This window comes from Cibotium barometz, chromosome 51 (assembly GCF_041138505.1).
Source record: "Cibotium barometz isolate CiBa-2024 chromosome 51, ASM4113850v1, whole genome shotgun sequence".
NCBI lineage: Eukaryota > Viridiplantae > Streptophyta > Polypodiopsida > Cyatheales > Cibotiaceae > Cibotium > Cibotium barometz.
In genome coordinates this window covers 39392685-39415709 of record NC_141096.1, presented here as the reverse complement: position 1 = coordinate 39415709, position 23025 = coordinate 39392685, and positions in this window count along the sequence as shown.

The window sequence follows — 23025 nt, the reverse complement described above, 5'->3', positions numbered from 1 at the left end:
GGACCAAGGAAGCCGCCTATGAGTGAAGCGCTAGGTCACCTACGAAGGATCCTAGAGGGTGCTGACCATACGGTGCTCGGGCTCTGGGTCGCCGAAGATACCCACACGTGCATCGGGGAAGATATTGGAACAAGGAGTAAGAGTTGTTTTCGAAAATCGGGCATGGATTTGGTTGATTGACCTTGCTGGTCCTCAACGGATGAGTCCATGGCTCTTTTATATTGAGCTATTAGTTGATCTTGCTGATCTTCAATGGAGATTCCATCTTAATTTTTCTAAGTGATTATATTGTCGGGTACTATGAGCTAGGAACTATCGAAAAAGCCGCTGAGGGACTGGTGGTGAGCGTTCTGGTTGCCAATGATGCCATAGGTACACCGATGAAGGAATGATTGGAAATTAGGATTCAACCGGATATTTTGGAGGATTATGATCAGTGACACTATGGTTTCATTAAATGATTGTTTTAAAGATAACTGAATCTGTGAAAAAGGCAATTTCATATTGGGTGTGTAAGTGGTGTGACTGGCGTTAATTTTGCATGAATATCCAGCTAGGGGGCCTGGGAACCCTTTTCCCTGGTACCCGAGACAAAACCTAACCAGATTCCTAATTGGATCCCATCACTACAGTGGTTGGGTGGTTGGCTAACCCATGGGACTGAGGCTGGACTGATGGATCCGTAAAATGAGACTCAATTCTGTTACAGTACAATAGATGAAGTAAATCCCTGATAGTAATTGTTCTATGGAAAAAGAATCAACGGTTGTGCCTCTCGATGGGGAAAAAAGCGTTGGTTTATATGATCCAAGTGTAAGTTTCTTCCTTGATCTCACAGGTTCGGTCGGATCAGTTTGGTCAGTAATGACCCTAACTACGTTAGAGTAAAAATATCCTCGAGGAATCGCCCGTGCTTTCTGGGCGAGGGAAGTTTTTCCGGGTTTGGTTTTTGAAAAACCAAGGGATTAGTCTCTTGTTCGAATATCCGTGGGCGAGGCCCCGAGTGAGGGATCTTGCCCCGCAGCACAAGGAGTGCTACTTCCACTGCTAGCACCTCCGAATCCGTTGCGCGGAGGGGACAGGGATCTTTCACATATGGTGTCTGATGTGGGTTAGACTTTGCAATTGGGTCCATGGGCTGACTAACCCTCCACTTGCAAAGTTTCACCACCATCAGACACCAGATGTGTAGGATGGTATGCTGCCACCCGGCCGCTACTTTTTGCATAGTGCCCAAGGGATCCCCTATGCGAAAAATAGCGGGTTTGGGTAGGGCATCATTATCATACGACGTCCGATGCATGTGAGACTTTGTGAGTGGGTCCATGGGGACTCTAACCCTAGAGTCGCAAAGTTTCTCTACCATCGGATGCCGCATGGGCATGACGGTGTGCTGCCACCCACTATTTTTCGCATAGTGCTCAAGAGGTCCCCTATGCAAAAAAGAGCGAGTTTGGTTAGGGCATCTTTACCATAGGGCATACGATGTGGGTGAAACTTTGTGAGCAGGTCCATGGGGAAGCTACCCTTTTACTTGCAAAGTTTACCCATCGCTAGATGTTGGATGGCCGGGAGGGTGTGCTAGCACTCACTATTTTTTGCATAGTTCCCAAGGGGTCCCCTATGATGCGGGTGAAACTTTGCGAGTGGGTCCATGTGATGGCTAACCCACTACTCGCAAAGTTGCACCACCATTGGATCTCATATGGGTGGGACGATGTGCTGCCACCCGCTATTTTTTGCATAGTGTCCAAGGATTCAGTATGAAAAAAAATAGTGGATTTGGGTAGGACATCATTGTCTGATGTGGATGAAACTTTGTGAGTAGATCCATGGGATGCTACCCCTCCACTTGCAAAGTTTCAGCACCATCGGACGCCCGATAGCACAGCGACTGTGTGCTACCACGCACCACTATTTTTTACATAGTGTCCAAGGGGTCCTGTATGCAAAAAATAGCGTGTTTGGGTAGGGCATCATTATCCTATGGTGTCCGATGTGGGTAAAACTTTGTGAGAAGGTCTATGGGGCTGCTATTCTTCCACTCCAAAGTTTCATCACCATCAGCTCCGGATGGGCGGGACAGTGTGCTACCACCTGCTATTTTTTGTATAGTTACCAAAGGGTTCCCTATGCAAAGAATTACGGATTTGGGTAGGGCATCATTATCATATGGCACCGGATGTGGCCAAAGGGGTCTTCTATGCAAAACAATATCAGGTTTGGGTAGGGCACCATAGTGCCAAAGCGGTCCCCTGTGCAAAAATAGCAAGTTTGGGTACAGCATCATTAGCTTACAGCGTCTGATGCGGGTGAAACTTTGTGAGTGGGTCCATGGGGCTTCTACCCCTCTTGTCCCAAAGTTAACCACCATCGCATGCCGAAGGATGGTGTGCTGCCACCCACTATTGTTTTCATAGGTGCCTTAGGGGTCCCCTATGCAAGAAATAGCGGGTTTGGGTAGGGCATCATTATCATACTATATCTGATGTGGGTGAAACTTGTTGAGTAGGTCTATGGGGATGCTACCCCTCCACTCACAAAGTTCACTACACCGGATGGGCCGAATGGTGTGCTCGCACCCACTATTTTTGGCATAGTGACCAAGGGGTCCCCCATGCAAAAAAAAAAACGGGTTTGGGTAGGGCATCATTATCATACGGCACCCGATGTGGGTGAAACTTTGTGACACTTGTAAAGTTTCACCACTATTAGATGCCAGATGGGCGAGACAGAATGTTGCCACCCTTGCTATTTTTGCATAGTACCCAAGGGGTCCCCTATGCAAAAAATAGGGGGTTTTAGCAGGGCATCATTATCATATGGCATTCAATGCGGGTTAAACTCTGTGAGCCGGTTTATTAGACTACTTCCCCTCCAGTCCCAAAGTTTCACCTCTATCGGACGTCGGATGGGCTGGACGGTGTGCTACTATTTTTCACATAGTGCCCAAGGGGTCCCTTATGTAAAAAATAGCGGGTTTGGGTAGGTCCATGGAGATCCTACCCCTCTAGTGGCAGAGTTTCACTATGCCAAATGGGCGGGATGGTGTGCTGGCAGCCGTTATTTTTGGTAGAGTGCCCAAGGGGTTCCCTATACAAAAAATATCAGGTTTGGGTAGAGCAGCATTATCATATTACGTCCCATGTGCGAGTGGAACTTTGCGAGTGGGTCCATGGAGTGGCCACCCCTCTACTGGTAAATTTCACCACTATCAGCAGATGCCAGATGGCAAGGACAGTGTGTTGCCACCCGCGCTATTTTTCACAGAGTGCCCAAGGGATCCCCTATGTCAAAAATAGTGGGTTTGAGTAGGGCATCATTATCATATGGCGTCCGATGGGGGTGAAACTTCACGAGAAATTCCATGGCACTGCTACCCTTACACTCACAAAGTTGCACCATCATTGAATGCGGGATGCGCAGGATAGTGTGCTACCACTCACTATTTTTCACATTGTGCCCAAGGGGTTCCCTATGCCAAAAATGGCGGGCTTGAAAAGGGTATCATTATCATACGACGTTGTTTGATGAGGGTGAAACTTTGCAACCAGGTCTCTAGGGATGCTAGCCATCCACTCCTAAAGTTTTTCCACGTTGGATGGGTGGGACAGTTTACTGGCACCCGCTAATTTTTCCCTAGTGCCCAATGTGTCCCCTATGCAAAAAGTAACATTTTTGGGTAGGGCGTCACTATTATATGGCATCTGATGAGGTTAAAACTTTGTGAGAACAAGTAATCTTTATTTACTCATAAACAATCTAAAAAGGATTAACCATTATTTTCACTAATCTAAAATCATGAAAATATCAATTCTTATCCTCTAGCTCATGGAGTCTAGAGTTTAGATTTGAATTAAGAGACTAACATTGAGAAGTATCCTTTTCCAAGAGATTTAGCCATAAAGATGGCTACTCTTTTAGAGAGAGAGATTTACTTAAAGAAAGCATTACAATTAAGCATAAAAATTAACTTAATGTTAATCAAACATTAAGAATCTTAGGGAAAGCTTGATTTGAATAAAAACTAGCTCATTTTGAAAACTTCTCAAGCTTGAGAGGGGTTGAGAAGAAGAAAGTCATTGAGATAATTTGAAAAAACCATATAAATCAATTTTACCTCTAAATTTGGCTTGATTATTTATTAGTAGAGTGAAGTCCCCAACCAATCAATTGGTCCACCAAGAGAAGAAGAGAAACCTTAAGATTTGTTGGAGAGAGAGAGAGAGAGAGAGAGAGAGAGAGAGAGAGAGAGAGAGGAGCTCCAAGCTCCCAAGAGAGAGAAAAATTTAAGGGATAATAGAAATATGATTATTTTAAGATAATACTGCCATGGTTTAGCTCCAATATGAAAATACAAATGAATGAGGGTCTATTTATAGATGAGGGAGGCCACTAACCAAGTCCAACTGGGTTCTAGAGTTTTTCAGCTTCAATTTGACTCAATTTGGACAAGATTTGGACCAGTTTGGCTCCTTTTTGATCTAGTTTTCTCCACGAGAGATAAAAATATCATATTTTTTGAATTAAAAAACCCAACCACACATGTGAAAAAGGAGCCTACCTCAAGAGTCTCCCTCTCTTTACCAAGGTGTCCAAAATGCATCATTTCTCTAAAATATCTCAGTTTTTTACTAATATCTCTTAATTTTTAACTAATAAACCTTGTACTCAGTCAACTCTTCACCTTATGTGAGCATTTACTCATTTTTGGGTATTTTCTTTTATTCTTTGGATTTATCTCATCCCAACACTTGGATTAATCCAATTGGCCCATTAGAACCTTAATTGGACCATAATCCAAATTTTTTTGAAAATCTGGACCCTTAGGCTAAGGTCCTTTATACTCTTTTCAATTAATTCCTAATGCACATTGGAAAGTTCATTTTAAACTTCTGATTTAGGGAATCCATCTTAGACATTAGGAGGATTTTTGTATCCAAAGATATCTAGATTTTGAATTACCTCTCTCTAGGCCAAAAACAGGCTAAAACAAGATCTTTCTTCCATTTCAGAGAAGGGGATGATTACAAGAACAGAAGGGGAGGTTCTTACACCTTTACATCACAAAAGCTAGAGGGAGGAATCTTACATCGCCCATCTGGCATCTAATGGTGGTGAAACTTTACAAGTGTCGCAAAGTTTCACCCACATCGGGCGCCGTACGATAATGATGCCCTACCCAAACCTGTTATTTTTTGCATAGGGGACCCCCCTTGGGCACTATGTAAAAATAGCGGGTGTGCCAACACACCATTCCGCCCATCCTATGTAGTGAAATTTTGCGAGTACAAGGGTAGAATCTCCATAGACCTACTCAAAAAGTTTCACCCACATATCAGATATAGTATGATAATGATGCCCTACCCAAACCCGCTACTTCTAGCATAGGGGACCCCTTTTGAAATGTTCCAAGAAATGCACACACTATTAGCTTGGCAGTTTCCCACATCCTCTTTTGGCAAATAAAAGACTAGGCCATTGGCTATTTCACTCAACGTAGGACGAAGCCAAGGGGTAACCCTACCACCTCTACCCAAATAGGATAGGCCTCAGACATACTCTTATTTACCTCAAGGAACGGTTCAAACGGTATTGCATGCATCAGCCTATAATCCATAAATAGAGGGGCTCTTGCAAACAACACAAAGACAGCTTGTGCCTTAGTGAAAAGGATATCAAAGAATCCCTTACCTAAGTAGAAAACTTGGGAGACAACTCTACCATGGAAAACATCGTCTTGCAACCATTTAGCGATTTCAGCTTTAGATGGAGGCTTACTAGAGAAGAATACAATTGCGCTACAAAGAGAAAACAAACCAACTTAACTCCTCACTAGCTCAGGTGAGGAGTTAAGTTGGTTTGTTCCAGGAAATGCACACACTATTAGCTTGGCAGTTTCCCACATCCTCTTTTGGCAAATAAAAGACTAGGCCATTGGCTTTTCACTCAACATAGGACGAAGCCAAGGGGTAACCCTACCACCTCTACCCAAATAGGATAGGCCTCATACTCTTATTTACCTCAAAGAACGGGTCAAACGGTATTGCATGCATCAGCCTATAATCCATAAATAGAGGGGCTATTGCAAACAACACAGAGACAGCTTGTGCCTTAGTGAAAAGGATATTAAAGAATCCCTTACCTAAGTAGAAAACTTGGGAGACAGCTCTACCATGGAAAACATTGTCTTGCAACCATTTAGCGATTTCAGCTTTAGATGGAGGCTTACCAGAGAAGAATACAATTGTGCTACAACAAAGAGAAAACAAACCAACTTAACTCCTCACTAGCTCAGGTGATACCTTCATACATACCTTAATGCTCCTAGTCTGGGGTCTTTGAGCCTAAATGATGATCCTATCTGCTACCCACTCCAGAACTGCCTTCTTTCATTCCCTTCCCTCTTCCTCCTATGCAGCACGTGGAAGCTTCATTTCTTCAAGGCACGCTGACTGTTATATATAAAATTTTGGCCAAAATCATTGTTGCTCTTAAAGAGATCATATGTAAGAAACAACATGTCTTTATCAAGGGAAGGTCTATATATGACAATCTATATGTTGTTATGTTGGGGAGAGATTTGGCTTTGAGAACAAAGCATAAATGCATTATTTTACAACTTGATGTGGAGAAGGCTTATGAGACAGGGTACACTAGTCATTTGTGGCTAGAGTAATGGAAAAATTGGGGTTTGGATTCAGAATGACCTCTTGTATATACACCCTTACCTAGGGAGGAAACTCCAAGTTGTTGCTGAATGGGAGAGTAGTAGGGGGATTTGAAGTGAACAAGTCAATCAGCAGCAGACAGGGTTGTCCCCTTGCTCCTCTATTATTTTCTATTGCTTCTAACCCTTTGATTATGGCTTTATAACATGCCTCTGCTAAGGGGAGGGTAACTGGGCTGAAGCCGAGTAATGGGCAACACCTATTCATTCAATGCTTTGCAGATGACTCCTTTCGTTTTTGAGAGTTGAGAATGAAAATGTCAGATTGGATTTAAGCATCATTTAGGAATTTGCTGATGCCTTTGGATCCAAATGTAATATTTATAAATCTAAATTAATAAGCCTCTTTGAGGATAATGATTTTTATTTAGAAAGATGGGGATGTGAGGTGATTATAAGAGGGGCCAAGTTATTAGATATCTAGGGGTCCCCTTTGGGTTTGAGGTGACCAACAAGCATTTAACTGATTGAGCATTGGACAGATTCTATTTGAAACTAAAAAATGGGGAGGCATTAGAGTTCCTTTCCATGATAGGGTGGTTATATGTGTAACACAGTTTGCTGAATGCCTATATTATGTTTTTATGCCCAGTGTTGGATTTTGGAAAAAGTCATTGGTATAGGGTTGTAAGGCTAGTAAGAGACTTTATATGGAGAAATGACGGTTCTAAACAAAAAGGCTTTAGCCTGGCTTGCCTGGGACAAACTTAGCCTACCTAGATGTATTATTCATCTCCCCTCTCACATAGTTGCTAGGTTGACACTTCTTTTACCCAAATGCCTTCAGTAGAAGGAGATTTGGACAAGGTTACTAAAAGAGTTAGTGGATTTTTTAGCTCTTTATTTTGAAGGTAATTGGCAAGGCCCAGGATGGAAAGACAAAATCTTCTCTGGTGCTCCTCTTAAGATTATAGGGTCTTCATTTTGTAGAATGCTTTGAACCACATGGAAAGAGGTTTTGGAATTAATGGTTTGGGATGGGTGTGGTAGGGCTTTAGAAAAATCTCTGTTATGTCTAGGGATTTGGTGGACTCTTCAAAATCCTAAACAACAAAGGCTTGAGAAGTTTTTCTAAGACTGTTGGGATGGGGCTTCAGTTGGGTGGAGGGAGACTGAGAAACTAGAACTAGAACTAGAACTTGGTTTGTCTTCAGGGAAGGGCAACTTGTTAGACATGTATTGGATGAGATACAAAAGAGATGGACCTCTATAGCTGTGGATGAGTCTTGTTGGATAAAGTGAAAAGATGCAAGGAGGAAGAGAGATTAAGCTCTTGCAAGCGCACACACACTCTCACAAACCCTAGAAGAGAACACAAAAGATGAGAGGCTGAAAATTGTTGTTCTTCTTCTTCACAACAAAAAGGGTTCTCATAAAAGATAAGGAAAAAACAACATAAGTACTAAAGTACTATGTACATGCAGTCCATAATGTGAACATGCTAAGTGGAGTGGGTAGGTGTGGACTAGTTCGTGTAGTCTCAACTGTAGAATCTCTAGTGAAGATATGTCAGTGAAAGCTACCAAACCCATGAACGATGTAAATGTCGAACGGTCACACAGGCACCTCATGAGTGTCAGCTCATGTTGAGGTTGACATCTCAACACTACCCCTCAAGGAAGCTCAACTCTAGCTTGTGAACTCCAGGGTTCTCATAAAAGATAAGGAAAAAACAACATAAGTACTAAAGTACTATGTACATGCAGTCCATAATGTGAACATGCTAAGTGGAGTGGGTAGGTGTGGACTAGTTCGTGTAGTCTCAACTGTAGAATCTCTAGTGAAGATATGTCAGTGCAAGCTACCAAACCCATGAACGATGTAAATGTCGAATGGTCACACAGGCACCTCATGAGTGTCAGCTCATGTTGAGGTTGACATCTCAACACTACCCCTCAAGGAAGCTCAACTCTAGCTTGTGAACTCCAAGCATATCTCGAAATCCGTGGAGCTTCTTAGCTCCCAAGGCCTTCGTGAAGATGTTAGCAACCTGATCCTGTGTGCTGACGTAGGCCAAGTTGATGTCACCTCCCAAGACTTATTCCCTGATGAAGTGGTAGTGTACCTCAATGTGTTTGATCTGAGAATGGAAAACTGAGTTCCTGGTCAACTATATACTACTAAGGTTGTCACAATACATAAAAACCTTTCTCTCGACATGCAACCCCAAATTAGTAAAAGTAGCTTGTGTAACCAAGCTACCTCACACGCTGCCACCCATGTGGGCTACTTCTTGCTGTTCCATGTCACAGCAACACTCCCCAATGAAAACATATATCCATTGGTAGATCGCCTGTCTGAGATGTTACCTGCCCAATCTACATCTGTGTACCCATATAGCTCTAATGGTACACCTGCTACATAAAACAATGCATAATCAAGAGTGGCCCTTAAATACCAAAGTGTGCATCGCACACTGTCAAGATGTGTTTTGTGCAGAACCTGCATAAACTGGCTCTCTAAGCCAACAATGTAACTCAAATCTGGCCTGTTGATCGTGACATAGATCAAACTCCCCACAATCTTATTGTACATAGTGGGGTCCTCCAACACATAACCTGAATCAGCACTAAGCTTGCCATTTTGATCTAATGGCACCAAGATTGGCTTACAACTAGCCATCCCATACTTGGATAACATGTCTAATATATATTGTCTCTGTGTGACAAGTGTGCGAATGACCTCAATGCCCAAAGAATAGCGCATATCTCCCAAATCCTTCATGTCAAACTTTCTTTTGAGAAGGCTTTTCACATGCTCAATCTCTTCCAAGTTGTTGCTCCCAACAATAAGATCATCTACATAGATGGTGATGAGATGACAACACCCTTATCACTCTTGCGCACATACAAAGACTAATTTGCATATGAAAATCAATAGTGACAAGATACTTAGCAATCTTGTCATGCCATGCTCGTGGAGCTTGCTTTCGCCTATACAAGGCCTTATGAAGCTCACATACATACTTTGGGTGACCTCTGTCCTAAAAGCTAGATGGCTGATCCATGTACACTTCTTCTTACAGGTCACCATGCAATAATACATTTTTTACATCCATCTAATGTAAAAACTAGCCTTTAGCTACATCCACACCACAATCACAGGCCTCACAATTGCCATCTTTGGCAACTAGGGCAAACGCCGTCTCATATCCCTTGTGCCTGTGCATATCCTTTGGCTACTAATCTAGCCTTGTACTTGCTTATGCTACCATCACTCTTATGTTTCACCTTATACACCCACTTACATCCACTAGCTTTCTTTCCTTCAGGCAATGGCACCGAATCCCAAGCCTCATTTCCATATAATGCAGCCATTTCTTCATCCATGGCTTTCTCCCAATCTTAATTCCCAACAGCTTCTTCAAAATATGTGGGCTCAACATCTTGCACAACTTCAACCATATATGCATAATGATGAGCATAACCATCATATCTCAACCTATTAACAGGTTTTCTGAATCTCCCTGACCTACATTATCCATGATCACTACCTGGCATTTTTATAGCTTCTCTTGCCTTTCTTTCCAGGTGTTCTAATAGTTGGAGTCCCAAGCTCATCTCATCAAGGCTCTGCTCTGAGCCACTAGAATCTCCATCAACATAAGAATTCCCTACAGAAATTGCAGGCATACCAAGAGGCACACCAACCTTCTCTTTGCATTTTTGTTATGTACCAATTGCATTTTTAAGACTCGTATTTTGATGTAGCCTGCCACTCCATGGTCTATCAACAGACCCAACACAATAGGACTCTCCACGTCCAATCAATGATTATGATTTCGCTAACTTGCATTCTGTGTGATCACATTTCCAGTTACATCAACCCCAACAACATCTTTTTCAGCATCATACCAGCTACTCATTTCATCATGTTCATGATATAAACTGTTGTAGAAACAACTTCATCCCAATAGCTATGCGGCATATTCTTTTCTGTCTCATCAATGCTCATCCTATCTCTGCAATGTGCCTACTTTTTCACTCAGTAACTCTGTTTTGCATGTAAATTGTCTCTGAATGTCATTCTTTTGCAAGAAATCAGAGAACTCATTGGAGAATTACTCTCCCCCTCCTCCATCTGACCTTAGGCACTTCAGATGTTTCCATGTCTACTTTTCAGCCCCATCACTCTGAAAATTTTGAAAATGAGTGAAAAACACTTTTCTCCTTCATTAAATACACCCACACGTTTCTTGTGTGACCATTAATGAATGTTACACAGCCACTCATGGATGTATACATCTGAATGCACAATGTCTAGAACATTCCGGCTCACATTTTTGTCATGTGGAAATGCGTGCTTTGTCTACTTTCCAAATTAACATGCTTCGCATACTTTTTCTGCATACCATCAACCTTTATATTAGGTAGCCCTATGACAATTTCTTTAGTTTGCACATTTACATGTCCAATTCGCTTATGCCAAATATCTGTATCTACAATAACTCCAAATCCATTTGCAAACATTGCAACTTCAATCATATTTACATTCAGTGTAAACATTCTGCCCACTCTGTTGCCTTTTACAAAAACTTGCACTTATCTTTAAACTCTTCTACATAACAACCATCATGGTTAAACCACACTTGCAAATCCTACTCAATCATCTGGCAACAGAAACAAGATTCTTTGTAATGTTCAGAACATGAAGTACATTTACAAGGTAACCTTACCATCCTGCATAGACAATGGCACATATCCAACATGGGCAATTGGATAAGTAGTATCATTCCCATTTTTAAGATTTTTCATATCCTTGAACCACTTGCCATGACTGATCATGTGGTTCGAAGCACCTAAATCCACATACCATACATTATCCACATACCTACATATGGTTCGAAGCACCTGAATCCACATACCATACATTATCATTGCATGTGGATACATCATTTTCTACCACATCGTTAAGCACATGTCGCATAACAAACAACCTTTCATTGTCCTCATTACTTCGGCTAGAGGACGCATAATTTTTTTGTTGCACTTTTTCACTTCTCACGTCATTTTTCTTCTTTAACAGCGAGTCATGAAAAATGTTCATAAAATCGTGTAAACGTTCACTCAACTCCATTTTTGGAAAAAAAACCAAAAAATGTACCTTTTTAAAAATTTATGGAAACAAAAGACATACATTCATGTCAAACATTTAAAAAAATCACTACTTTTGTGGAAAACAATGCATAAAACATTACTTACATTTTACTCTAAATCCAAAAACGTCCAATTTGAAAAAAGAATTACAATGTAGAAGAAACTCTTCCAATTAACTAGAAGAGTCATTGGACCTTTTGCTTAAAAATATCAATTTTTTTCTAGTGCAAGTGTCCATAAATTTTTAACTTAAATAATCCTTTTTTAACTTAAATAATCCTTTTTTAACTTAAATAATCCATACACAACAAATTCTATATCATACAAATTAAGCATGTCCACATGTTGACAAATTACACTTTTCTTTCCTTTTTTGCTTTATTTAAGCATCTCTAGATCATACTTTCTCTTGACCACAGATAAGTTTTGTACCAATACACATTTCTAGACTGCGTGTTGTATTTATGTAGCATGTTATCTACAAATTGATAGGTGGTAAAATTGACGTTACTTTTAAATCCAATATAATTTGATGAAACTCTCTTACATGGGACTAGTGCATTATCTAAGAAAATAAATTTTCTTTGTATACAAAGTTGATCCAATGGTTGAATTTAAGCATATTTTATATTTAGGTAGGTAGGTATATGGAGTCCATGGCCATAGAAGAGGTTTATTGAAGGCAAAGATGTCTCTAGATTTAGATAGAAATCCAACGATCCAAACGATGAAATTTTAGATGGTAGTGAGTACTACAATTTATCACTTTTCTTTATTTTGATCTAATAGCTCGATTATGAGTTATAGTCTTTGCAAAAACACAGTTTTTAGTTTATAATAGTTAAATTTTAAGCCATGAAAATGATAATAGTTGTTGTTTTGAAAAATTGATGAAAATCTGGATTCTAGAATCCACTGTTGATTCTGGAATCCAAAATTCCGTGACAAACTGACATTTCTATCGTGACAGTGAAATTTTTATCCTAAAAAAGAGAAATTTTGGTCCATAATAATTTTACTTTTATTAGACGAAAATTTTAGTCCATCGGTGAAAAACATTTTCATCGACGGAGCAATGGAAAAAAATTTCGTCGATGAGAATTTGGATTCTAGAATCCAAATTCTCGTCATTGATTCGAAATTTTTATTCAATGAAACTTTTTTCCGTTAAAAATTTCATTGACGAGAAAATTTCGTTGACGGAAAAAATTCTGTCAAAAAATCCATCAACAGAAAAAATTCCGTCGAGGGAATCCATTTTCGTAAAAAATTTCATCGACAAAAATTTATTCCATCGATGAAAAAATTTCCGTTGATAAAAATTCGGATTCTAGAATCCAAATTTTGTCACGAAATTTTTTTTTGTCGACAGAAAAAAAACTGTCGACAAAATTTGTATTCTAAAAACTAAATTTCTGTCGACAAATTGAAATTTACGTCGTTGGATTGAAATTTTCGTCGACAAAAAATTAGATTCTGGAATCCAAATTCTCATCGACAGAATTTTTTTCCCATCGATGGTCTTTTTTCATCAACAAATTTTTGTACCGTCGAGACGAACTAAATTTTTCGTCTTGTAAAAGTGAAATTTTTGTTCATTATAATTTCTCTTTTTCGAACGGAATATTCACTCTCATGATAGAAACGTCAGTCTTTTGGATTCTAGAATCTACTTTGTCAATAAAATGGATTCTATAATCCAAATTTCTATCAATTTTTCAAAACGACAACTGTTGTCATTTTCATGGTTAAAAATCTAAATGTTATAAACAAAAATTTATGTTTTTGCACAGACTGTAACACTAAATGGAACTACTAGATCAAAATAAAGTAAACTAATAAATTGTAGTACTCACTACTACCATCTAAAATTTGACCATTTGGATCGTTGGTTTTCTATCTGAATCTAGAGAAATCGTTTCTTTCAATAAGCCTCTTTTATGGCCATGGACTCCATATACCTTCTTATCTTAATATCAAATATATGCTCTAATTCAATGATTGGGATAAACTGCAATGATTGGGATTAAGTTAGTTAAATTCTTGTAGAAGAAAAAGCATATTTTTGTAATTCTAAGTGAAGAATGTATTATAGATTACATAGACATGCGTAAATTATTAGTAGTTTTAAAGAATATTAGATCTTGTCATTGACCTTGTTTTTTCCATTTTGTTATTTGACATAAAAAGTGGGAAAAAAAATTCACCTAAATTAGCAATATGTACATTTTTTAAAAGAAGTTTGAAACTATGCTTATTTTGTAAAAAGTATGCTTATTTTGTAAAAAGTTATAAAAAAGCTCTCTTTTTATTTAATTAATGTCTCCAAAAGATTATAAAATTGATCAATATTTGGGACTAGTGAAAAATCAAGATAGCCAGCTTGCAAATGACTACTCACGACTCATGAACATTTTTCATGACTCACTGCTATTCTTATAGCAATTTGCTTGCACATGCCCAGATTTGCCACTATAAAAATAGCCTTGTTCATCATTTTGTTGTCGTTGCCAATTTCCATGACCTCTTTGACTCCCCCTGCCTCTAAACTGGCCTCTTTCACCTGTGTGTTGTGATTTTGATTACCTGTCGGCCACCACCTTGGCCACAGGCTCGGCCTCTACCTTGTCCTCTACCTGCACTTGTGTAGAAGGCATGTTGCTTCGAACTGCCTTTGTTTTGTGAAGACTTGTCTTTACCTAAACTCTTTTCTTCAATGATCAATATTTACACCGAATCTATAAAGTTAGTAGGAATGTTCTTCCGAGTCTAAATAGACGTCTTGAATGCCTTGTATTGTGGCCCGAGACCATGTAGACATACTTCCACTTTATCATCTCATCAACAATAGAAACACTAATAGATGCAAGGGATTCTACAATGCCCTTAATCTTCAAGGCATAATCATTCAGAGAATGTTTTTCTTTTCCACAATATGAAGCTCATTCTTTAACTAAATCTTTTGTGCCTTGGTGTTAGTTTCATACAACTTCACCAAGGTGTCACATGCCTCCTTGGGTGACTTGGCATCTTATATATGCCCAATCACGGTGTCTTTTATACTAATAGAAAGCTCTAGTACATGACTTTTCTTGCTCATTGATTCTAATCCTTATATTCTTTTGTCTCTGTAGTAGTTGGATTAATCTCCGGTATCTCTGGTGCCGCCTCATGTTCACCTTCAATATAGTCTCAATAGCCTTTTCCCATTAGAAAATTTGTTAATCTAAACCTCCAAGCATGGAAGTTGTTCTTGTCAAGCTTAACTCACCAAAAATAACACTTTGTTTGACCTCCACAAATTGATGTATTCTCTGTATAGCGATACTATACTGCATCCAAACTCTCACAACCAGTGACCTCAATTTTGCATACATATACACAATGGCAACTGTAAGACCTCTTTGCAGAACACACAGTGTCTACACAATCAATTTCCCCTCCTACAGTTCTAAAAAAAGAAATCTATAGAGAATCAAAACTTACTCGTCCGCAGTGCATGCAAACACCTCCTGCTGCGAGCTGAAAAACGGAGGTCAAGATGCGCTCGAAACGTGTTTTCAACGTGAAAAATTTGGTCTAAAGGACAAAGTAGTTTATTTGCATCTCCGTTCCCATAAAGACAACTCCTCAATTGGAGTTCTTTTGCCAGTGCCTCTCCCGAAGAGCTTCTAACAAGGATGTAGTAGCCAACACAAAGGAGGAAGAGTAGATGAAGCACTTACCCTCGTACCACTTCCTGTGCCTCTCTTGCTTGCCGCTTAGCTTCTTAGCATGAACCAAGATTTAATACCATAAAAATATGCAAGGAGGAGCAGAGATTAAGCTCTTGCAAACACACACACACACACTCACTCACAAACCCTAGAATAGAACACACAAGATGAGAGGTTGAAAATTGTTCTTCTTCTTCTTCACAACAAAAGGGTCCTCATAAAAGAAAAGGAACATATAATAGTACTATATACATGTGGTCCATAATTTGAACACGCTAAGTGAATTGGGTAGGTGTGGACTAGCTGGTGTAGTCCAATTGTAGAATCTCTGGTGAAGATATGTCAGTGCCAACCCAAAATCGTCAGTGATGTAAATGTCGAACGATCACGCAGGCGCCTTGTGAGTTGAAAAGATGCAGAGGAGAAGAGAGCTTGAGCTCTTACAACAATCACAGACACACTCACACAAACCCTAGAAAAGAACACACAAGGTGAGAGGCTGAAAATTCTTCTTCTTCTTCACATAAAAAAAGAGGTCTACAAAGATGATAAAGTGACTAACACACATAATAGAGTATATACAAGCGGTCCATAATGTGAACACGCTAAGAGGACTGGGTAGGTGTGGACTAGTTGGGTGTAGTCTAGCTATAGAATCTCTGGTAAAGATATGTCATCGGTGCCAGCTACCAAACCTGTCAGTGATGTAAATGTCGAACGGTCATGCAGGCATCTCATAAGTGTCAGCTCATGTTGAGCTTGACATCTCAACACTCCTCCTCAAGATCAACTCTAGCTCATGAACTCCAAGCACATCTCAAAATCTGTGGAGCTTCTGAGCTCACAAGGCCTTCATGATGAAGATGTCGGCGACTTGATCCTATGTGTTGACATAGGCCAAGTTGATGTCACCTGCCAAGACTCTCTCCTTGATAAAGTGGTAATGTACCTCAATGTTTTTTGTCCGTGCATGAAACATTGGGTTCGTGGTGGCCAACTGTATACTGCTAAGGTTATCACAATATATGGCAACCTTTCTCTCCACATGCAACCCCAAATAAGCAAGTAGCTTGTGTAACCAAGCTACCTCACACACTGCCACCGTAGCTCCTCTATACTCTACCTCGTACTCAACAAGGCAATTGTGGGCTGCTTCTTACTGCTCCATGTCACAACAATAGTCCCCAATGAAAACATAAATCCACTAGTAGATCTCTTGTCTGAGATGCTACTTGCCCAATTTGCATCTGTGTACCCATATAGCTCCAATGGTACACCTCTCCTGCATAAAACAATGCATAATCAACAGTGGCCCTCAAATACCGAAGTGTGTGCTGCACACTATCAAGAAGTGCTTTGCGGAGAGCCTGCATGAACTAGCTCTCTAAGCCAATAGTGTAACTCAAATTTGGCTTGCTGATCTCGTGACATAGATCAAGCTCCCCACAATCTTCCTCAACATAGTGGGATCCTCCACCAGCACATAACTTGCATTCGCACTAAGCTTGCTATTTTGATCTAATGGCACCAAGATTGGCTTATAATTAGTCATCCCATACTTGGACAACATGTCCAATATATATTGTCTTTGTGTGATAGCCAAATACCCTCAAGTGTGCGAATGATCTCAATTCCCAAAAAGTAGCGTAGATCTCCCAAATCCTTCATCTCAAACTTCCTTTTAAGAAGACTTTTCACATGCTCAATCTCATCCAAGTTGTCACCCCCCAATAGTAAGATCATCTACATATATGGTGATGATGATCGCAATACCCTTATCAGTCTTACGCACATACAAAGAGTGATTTGCATCTGCCATATGAAAACCAATAGTGACAAGATACTCAGCAATCTTGTCACGCCATGCTCGTGGAGCTTGCTTCAGCCCATAGAAAGCCTAACGAAGCTTACATACATACTCCGAGGTGACCTGTATCTTGCAAGTTGCCGTGTAAGAACGCATTTTTTACATCCATCTGATGTAAAAATGAGCCTTTAGCTGTAGCCACCACAATCACATCTCTCACAGTTGCCATCTTTGAACACCATATTGGGGAATATGGGAATTTTCCACAAGTTTGGGACACGTGGTCAAAAGTTTGGATTAACCATAACTTGAACACCACTAATCCAAAATGAGCGTTTTATAGCTCTTTAGATTCTATTTTTCAAGCGCTTTCCAATGATAGGTCATATGATAGGGTTCTGAGAAACTTACAAACATGTTATCCATGTCCCCTTTTTTAAGTATTCAAAAATGGGAATTGGGAAATTCCCAAATTCACTAATATGGTGTTTTTGAGACCAAGGAAAATGTCTCCTTAAAATTAATCCCATGTGTCTGTGCATATCCTTTGCCTGCCAATCTAGCCTTGTACCTGCTTATGTTGCCATCACTTTTATGTTTCACCTTATACACCCACTTACAACCAATACCTTTCTTACCTTTAGACAATGGCACCAAATCCCAAGTCTCATTTCCATAAAATGTATCCATCTCCTTATCCATAGCTTTCTCCCAACACACATTTCCAATAGCCTCATCAAAACATGTTAGTTCTACAACTTGCACAACTTTTTTCATATAAGCATAGTGATGTGCCACACAACCATCATAAGTCAACCTCTGCCTAGGGTTTTTTACTCTTCCATATCTTTGTAGCTTTGCATTCATGGCTTCCATAGCCTTATTCTTCACACCAGGTGTCCTCATTGCTGGAATCCCAAGCTCCTCATCATCAAGGCTCATCTCCGAGCCACTAAAATCTCCAATCAACAAAACAACAAGAGAATGCCATGAATAAATATCAGGCATACCAAGGGGCTCAACCACTTTCTCTTTGCCTTTATGTGATGTGCCAACTACATTTTGTAGAAGTATTATGACAAAATCTACCACTCCATGGTCTATCAACAGAACCGCTGGATGAGGAATCTCCTAGTCCACTCAATGAATGTGATTTTTCTGACTTGCATTCTGTGCAACAACATTTTCACTTACATCAGCGCCAACAATATCTTTTTCAACAACATACCAACTACTCATCTCATCAAACACAACATCCCTGATTACCCTCAATTCACGTGTAGTAGGATTATAACATCTATATCCCTTTTGCTCAAGGGAATACCCAATATACACACATTTTTTTCCTTTGGATCCAGCTTAGTATGCAACTCATCTGCCACATGCACATATGCAATACATCCAAAAACTTTCAAGTAAGACAAATTAGGTTTCTTGCCAGTAAACTTCTCCTCTAGTGTTACATCATATATGGCTGCAATAGGATTCCTCTTCATGATATAAACTGCTATAGAACAGCCTCATCCCAATAGCTATGTGGCATATTCTTCTCTGCCACCATCAATGCTTGTGTTATCTCTACAATGTGCCTATTTTTTTGCTCAGCAACTCCATTTTGCTGTGGAGTGTATCTACATGTAAATTGTCTCTAAATGCCATTCATTCGCCCAAGAATTAAGAGAACTCATTGGAGAAGTATTCTCCCCTTCCATCTGACCTTAGGCACTTCACATGCTTTCCTGTATGTTTTTCAGCTACACATCACTCTGAAATTTTGAAAATGAGTGAACACTTCACTCTTCTCCTTCATAAAATACATCCACACTTTCCTCTTGTGGTCATCAATGAATGTTACGTAGTACCTGCAACCACCCCCATAGACATAGTCTTTCGTAAATCCCATACATCTGAATGCAAAACATTTAGTACATTCCTGCTGCTCACATTTTTGTCATGTGGAAATACATGTTTTGTTTGCTTTCGAAATTGACATGCTTCACAAAATTTCTACATACCTTCAACTTTAAACTTAAGTAGCCCTATCACAATTTCTTTAGTATGCATAGACTTCAATCTTTGCACATTTACATGCGCAACTCTCTTATGCCAAATGTCTATATATCTGTAACAACTCCTGAATGGTGGCATAGCATTTCACATCAAGAGCATTTGTAGTATACATAGGAATGTTAATTCACATGGCAAGGCATACTCATTAGAATTTGGGCACTTCACTAGGTCAACCTAGTTTACATTTAGAAGTACTTTGTAGTGTTGGATGACCATGGGCATGGATATACATGGTCAGGATGTGGATGGTTTGGGCACACAGGGGTGTATGACAATTCTTATAGATGACATATGGAAGGATGGAGCATGTCTATGTGAAGGATACTTCACATACATCATGCCGAGGGCTGAGTTGAACAATAGATCTTGTCCCTTTAGGGATTTATGGGTTTCACACTATGTATATCTAAGCATATAGGTCAATATGTTCTACGTGAAGAGTGGAATAAGGAGAGTAGAGTTCTCCACTTCTCAGTTCTCCTCTTCTCTTTGCATTGCTTTCCTACTACCTACCCCATCCCCAACACATATCATGGACCATCTGAGTTTTGCCATCCCCAACATCATGAGAGCACTATCGAAGAACCAAGAATATCTTGTGAACCACTCGATACTATGAACTTCTTTGGTGAATTACAAAAGCAAAAACTACACCAAAATTCACCAATTTCAGCCACTCATTTGGATATAGCCATCAAATGCTCAAAGACATGAAATAGGGGCATGGCTAGACAAATTTTAAAGTCTACTTATGGTTGGTATGTCATGTGATAGGCATGACATGTTGTAACCCATCTGAACTTTAGGTTATTTTTACCATGGCAGCTAGAACATGCATTATTGTGCATGCATTTGCATAGTGGCACAACATGTTGACCAATATGGTATGATGCTTCGATTATGGAGATCAACTCTATGATTTATGATCTAGAATGATGTGAATATACATGGACGATTAGAGTAGAAGTGTGTGGACTAATGAAGAGTTGTGTGGACTCATGAAGAAGAAGATAAACATCTTCTTCTCCACATTTGTGTTGAATTTTTATACGTCTTCTTAGGCATGCATAAAAAGTTGAAATGTGATATGGTGATAACATATGGCTGTCATTTTTTGTATAAGCTAGCTATTTATTAATGATGAATGGAGTAGCATGGATGGTTCTAAAGGTCCTAAGCTCCTTATAATGTATGATGCCATCTCTCCATTTGTATACATTCCATAAGCTCAAATACTCCATGATATAACAAATGTTACGACACAAATGCACTTGGCAATTGTAACTCCTTGATTTTTTGTTTGTTTTTATGGAAGGCTAAAAACAATAACTAGCTTTGATAACTAGTAATGCATTTTGCTATTTAATGTCAATTTTAATATATATTGGGTCTTCACTAAGTTATCTCTCATTGAGCATTGCCATTTTTATTTTCTTTTTTTATGAATTATTATGTGTTGTGCACCACAAAATGTGAACCTAGAGGTGTTGTTGTAACTCAAATATGTTGAGAAAACGTGGTGCTCATGCTAGATCAAGTGTGTGGAGAGGAGAGACTTAAAAAGTACAAGAACAATATCTTGCTTATTAAGTTGTTTATGAATACAACTAGGCCTTGCTCACATACAAAATGCCTCATGGCCACACCTTTAAATAGATGAGCTAGTGGACCTTAAGTCCCTTCACACTCACACCTTCCTCTTCCCCTTCTACATAACCTTAGTCTCGTAATACCCCCCCTCAATACCAACTATGAAAGAATGGAATAGGTGGTATTGGACATAGGATGCCTTTATAACATTAGGCTTACAAGGTTTGGAATATAGGTGTGGTTATCCAAGATTTACAAATGTGTTCCTAGAGCCTTAGAGGCTATTACATTGATGCCATCTAAGTCTTTATTTTTTGTCGATGAAGATGTACACCTCAATGATGGTGCACCCCACTCTTTGTGTTTGCTTGACTTCTTGTAGATGACATGCTTTAGACGTATATGCCATTGCTTGCACCACATGCTTTCCACCTTGACCATTCTCACACAATGATCATGACAAGACTACCACCCTTGCTTAAATGGTTTGCTTATAGATGTTCCTCCAACATGCTTGATGCTTCCTTGAATACCATATCTCCTCCATGGGCAATGAGGTAGATTTGAATGGGAAAGGGAAGGGAGGAGGGTCTTACCACTTGCCTTATGCATTGGTCAAGGGCAGTGTCTACTCCACAATTACAACAACTTTTGTGCATGTTAGTTATATGATACCCATTAGGGTTTGAAGTTACAAGGTTAATGAGAGTGAGTAAGTGGTTGAGGTAAATTCTCAAACCAATAAGGTTGATCATCCTTGGCTCAAGAAGGAGAGGGCATGGCTCATAATGTTGCCAATGCCTCTTACAAAAACAATGCCAAAAGATGCTTAAAATCATGACAAACAACAAGGTAGAGCATTTAGGGATTCTATGCTCAACCTTACAACTCATCTTATACGATGAAAATGCAGAATATGCAGCGGAATGACATTAATGTAAATGACCTCCTCCTTTGATGGTTAAGACCACCTTAGTGTTAAGCAACACTTTGGTTGATGATTAATATCACCATTAGTGTGTATAAAGCATAATTAATACTAAAAAGCATATTTTTAGTGTAAAATAAAACTTATTTTGGTGATTAGTTCATCATTAGTGTTTAATAACACTATTAGTGTTTAAGAACACTTTATAATAACCTCCCTTTGTTGGATTAACAACTTAATTAGTGTTAAACAACATAATTAGTGCTTAAAAGCACACTTTGAAAGCTTTGAAAGCTTGAAAGTTGATGTTGATGTTGAAGCTTAAGAGCATGAGGCTTATGGGTACCTCATGTGAATGGAACCTCTTCAAAATCAAGAGAAATCTCAGCAACAAACATTTATTTAATCACTTGATTGATTAGAGCAAGGGAGTTGATGATGTGAGCAAGAAAAAACTCTAAAAATGAAGCTTTAATGGAAGCTTGAGGGGAAAAAAGAGAGGCGACTGGTTTTTCTCTGATTGCCGGCATGTTGCTGCGTTGTTGGAGCTCAAATTAGAGCTGTAGCACCTCCACTCAATGGGCTACCATAGCCCTAAGGTTGCTTGCTTTATTGCGGTCTACAGCTGGGCAATGGCTGTACGACCAGCACAGAAGCAGGCGGGTTGCTGTAGAGAGAATGCCGTCGCAGCGCCAAGGGAAATCAGCCAATTACCCGTACAAAATGATGCGCCCGGGTGTTCTCTATACTTCCCTAGTTGAAATCTCAGAGAGATATGCCCTCTACAAGCTTGTGGAAGTCCTCCACCATGAGAGGGTTGAGCTCCACACAAGAAAGATAAGCAAAAAATGGATATTTTTGACCTATTTCACACCACAAGTGGTCAAATCACCTAAGCTCTAGATACCATGTTGAGAAAACGTGGTGCTCATGCTAGATCAAGTGTGTGGAGAGGAGAGACTCAAAAAAGTACAAGAACAATATCTTGCTTATTAAGTTGTTTATGAATACAACTAGGCCTTGCTCACATACAAAATGCCTCATGGCCACATCTTTAAATAGATGAGCTAGTGGACCTTAAGTCCCTT